Source organism: Scardinius erythrophthalmus (assembly GCF_964197995.2).
Source record: "Scardinius erythrophthalmus genome assembly, chromosome: 13".
Classification (NCBI taxonomy): Eukaryota; Metazoa; Chordata; class Actinopteri; order Cypriniformes; family Leuciscidae; genus Scardinius; species Scardinius erythrophthalmus.
The window spans coordinates 3,833,680-3,838,160 of NC_138233.1; positions in this window are offsets into that span (position 1 = coordinate 3,833,680).

The following is a 4,481-nucleotide window of genomic DNA, read 5'->3' on the forward strand; positions in this document are numbered from 1 at the left end:
TCCCGGAATCTAGAGCGAGCGAGACAGAGCGCGCGTGCACAGCAGAGAGGGAGACAGAGCGAGAGACCTTGCGTGTGTGCGCACGTAAGATAGAGAGCATCTGATTGGCCTGTTTCGGTAAATCAACCATCAATTGTCAGTGTGGGCGGGTTTTATCTCTTCTCCCGAACCGCATTAATCAGTTCAGTGTATCTAGAAACAGGAGCGCCATGGCAACGGGAGAGTGCCACAAAAAACATGCAAAAAACGAAAGTATAAGATACATTTTATGGCAGACTACATGAAAGTGTACCCCTGTCTTATAAGAGTAAAACATAATGAGAGTCTTGCACGCTGTACAGCAGGGATCAGCAACTCCGGTCCTGGAGGGCCACTGTCCTGCAGAGTTTAGCTCCAACCCTAATTAAACACACCTGAACAAGGCAATCAGTGTTTTCAGGATTACTAGATAGATACAGGCAGGTGAGTTTTTATCAGGGCTGAAGCTAAACTCTGCAGGACAGTGGCCCTCCAGGACCGGAGTTGCTGATCCCTGCTGTACAGTTTGTAACAGTGACTTCAGCATTGCCCATGGCGGGTTAAATGATTGTAAAAGACATGTTGAGGTGAGTTCAAAAAGTTTCATTTAATTCATGTGCATATTATTCCTTAGACCTGTTTAAAGCTGCAATGGAATATAAAATGGAATATAAATAAAAGCAGTTTACATGAATAGTAGCCCATAAGCAGCTTATCAATAGTAAAAGTAATCTACAAATTATGAACATAAAATGCATAGGCCTATAGCCTATAGAAATTATGTATTATGCTTTTATATATTTTAGGGACAACAACTCTGTGTTTTTTTTTTTTTTTTTTTGCGGGGGGGGGGGGGGGGGGGGGGGTTTGGGGGGTACCTCCCTGAAATGAACTTTTGTAGGTTGGGATGTCTGCAGTCCACTTAAACTGGATAAAGTGAACAGAAATATTCTCAAGTTCACAAGAGGGAGACAGATATCTACATTTAAAGGGTCATTAAGGGTCATTTAGCTCAAGTCTAGCTCACAATCTTATTGAAAAATGCAACTTAAATGGGCGTGGTGGCTATGAGAAGAAGGGAGGGGAGTGGGTGTGGTATGGCACGGCAGGGGGGGACTGTAATCGCGAGTGGCCCAAGCATTATCGACTGTCACTAAAAATCAGTGGTAACACGTGAGGAAATGCTAGATTTTTTTTTTTATAGCTGGCAAAGTTAAAGTCTAATGAAATACACGGACACCTTAGCCGTTTCTCAATGTCAAGGAAGGATCCTCGGAAGCCAGAATTTCGAGGGTGCTACGTCATCGACATCCGTCTAAGGACTGTTCCAATGTCTAGGATCCTCGGAATTTCAACCAAGGACTGAGTCCTTCGTTCGAAAAATATCCCATATACAGGAAAGGATGCATATGTGTAGCCTTCGCGCTCTCAAATCACCCACAATCCTATGCGCGCAGCTTTGCTATCTTGTTCAAAAAATTCAAAATGTCGGACGCTAACGGAGTCGAAGCGTTAACGGGGCAATATGCTTTCAAATGTAAGTATATTTACGTTACCAAACATTTGTTTTTAAAAAATAATTACATCCATTATGTTATGGGTCAAATTGACCCGCACTGTTTAAACACACTTGACAGTCAAAGAATCAATATGATTAAAAAGGAGTTTATTGATTTAAAAAACGATTATATTGCCTGAGTGAACAGAACTGCGTCCATAGCAACGCTCTGTTTTTCATTTTCACTGACATAATGAGGCAATGATGTGCACTTGCTAGCCTGTTCCAGAGCCGTTGAAAAACGTGTTCTCCGAATGCTAAAAAGGAGTTTCGCCTATTGCCTCTGAAGGAAGTGACTTGGAAGGACCAGTCCTGCCAAGGAAGTATCCTTGACATTGAGAAACACCTCTTATTTTTGTCCTTTCAAAAGTAACTGAATGCCCTGCTACATATATTAGCCTACAGTAATCATAATTGTATTTAAAACATATAAATGTACATGTACAGTACCAGTCAAAAGTTTGGAAACGTTACTATTTTTAATGTTTTTGAAAGAAGTCTCTTATGCTCATCAAAAAAAAAAAAAAAAAAAAAACAGTAATATTTCTCTTTTTTAATATACTTTAAAATGTAATTTATTTTTGTGATGCAAAGCTGAATTTTCATCAGCAAGTACTCAGTCTTTGGTGTCTTATGATCCTTAAGAAATCATTCTAATATGCTGATTTATGATCAATGTTGGAAACAGTTGTGCTGCTTAATATTTTTTTTATAACCTGAGACACTTTTTTCAGGATTATTTGGTGAATAAAAAGTTAAAAAGAACTATTTATTTAGAATAGAAATCTTTTGTAACAATATACACTACCGTTAAAAAGTTTGGGAATAATAACTTTTTTTTTTTAAGAAATTAGTACTTTAATTCAACAAGGATGCGTTAAATTGATAAAAGGTGATGGTAACGATTTATATTGTTAGAAATGTTTTTATTTTGAATAAATGCTGTTTTTATGAATAAATGCTGTTAACATTTTACTCATCAATGAATCCTGAAAAAAGTATTCCAAAAAAATATATTAAACAGCACAACTGTTCCCATCATTGATAATAACTGAGTATCAAATCATCATATTAGAATGATTTCTGAAGGATCATAAGACACCAAAGACTGGTGAAACTTGCTGATGAAAATTCAGCTTTGCATCAATTACATTTTAAAATAAATTAAAAAAGAGAACCATTATTTTAAATTGTTATAATATTTCATAATATTACAGTTTTTTTTTTAAATGCAGGCTTGATGAGCATAAGATACTTCTTTCAAAAACATTAAAAATAGTAATGTTTCCAAACTTTTGACTGGTACAGGTACTGTATATGTATAGTTATGTCATTATAAAACATATATTTGCTTATATACACACTATAAATGCATATATTAGAAAATCATACAAAAAAAAAAACGTTCCGTACATAGGTTAGATCTACGCGCCCCCTGAACCCACATAATAAAGACGGACAGTGACAGTCTAGAAATGTGCACAAATTAAGCTTACGTTCCATACAATCAGCGGCGGTTTCTTCATTAGGGCGATCGGGCGACGCACCACCTAAGTGTGAAAGGGACTTTCTATCACTATCTCATTCAACCACAGAGTTACGCTAGCAGTCACTCACTCGGCCTCTGGATATAGTCCAATCAGCGCCGAGTCACGTTCTGTGGAGTACCGCCTCTTTTTGGGCGATTTCACTCTGGCTGAGAATCGCCCAGAGTCTTCCCATAGACTTACATTCAAAGATTTTTTTTTTCGAACTGCAGGCACTGCAATGCATTCTCTATGGGTTCCGGGAGGGCTCGCACTAACGTGCTTTCGTCATCATACGTAACCTTAAACTTGTGCAGCGATTGGTGGAAACAAATGTACCTCTATTAGTATTTAGCCATAAGCTGAAGTGACATCCAATAATTTCCTCAGTGCATAACTTACATTTCACGGACATATTCTCCATCTGTAAATGTTAGAAAGTCCAGTTTGCCGTCATGAGTGGGCGAGCTTTCTGCAAGCTATACTTCCGTGAACGAGCGCCCCCGCGTGCATGCGCGCCGAACAGACGGAGCGCAATAGAATAGTCTGAGCGCAATTATTCTGACTAATATACATTAGCACTAAATTATAAATATATTTAGCTAAAACATTTGTTGTTGAATATTTGTTGTTGTTGTTGGTGAACATAAATGTGCTAGATAATTTCAAACCTACCTGTGTATTTTTATGATATTAGCTTTTTTTTTTTGGTTTAGAAAATTTAACTACTTCTTTAAAAAACATTATTTTGTTTTTAGATTGTAATGTTGCAATGTTAGAATGTAATGTGATTCATTTGACCCCTTTTTTGGATAGACTGCAGATAGACAGCAAGGTTGCACTATGTTTGTTTTTATAACCTTCAATATAAACATTGTTTGTAGGACAATATCGATCAGGATATTAAATATTAAAAAAAAAAAAAAAATACAGGTTTTTTTTTATTCAAATAGAAAAATAATAATTAAATACTCAGATTATACCATTTATGCCATTTAGCCCAAAAATTCAGATTTATTTGGCAATTGGCTATTTCCCAACCCTACCGGCTGAAGTTTTAGCTAAACTTTAGGCTTATGATAGCTACATTATTATCACTGTTAAATTGTTATTTAACAATAAGCCTACATTCAGTCCTGAATTAAAAATTCAGTTTGTTGTGCCCCCCCAAAAAATTTTAGCACCAGCCGCCACTGCATACAATTGAGGTATTATCGAAATATCTAAATTTTAAGAACGAGTGATTATTTAACAAAAGGCAAGTAAAACAGTCAGGGTTACATTTTACACACACACACACACACACACACACACACACACACTTCTGAAGCGATAGAAACGTCCTCAGGACCGCATCACTCGCAAGACAAAACCTGCAT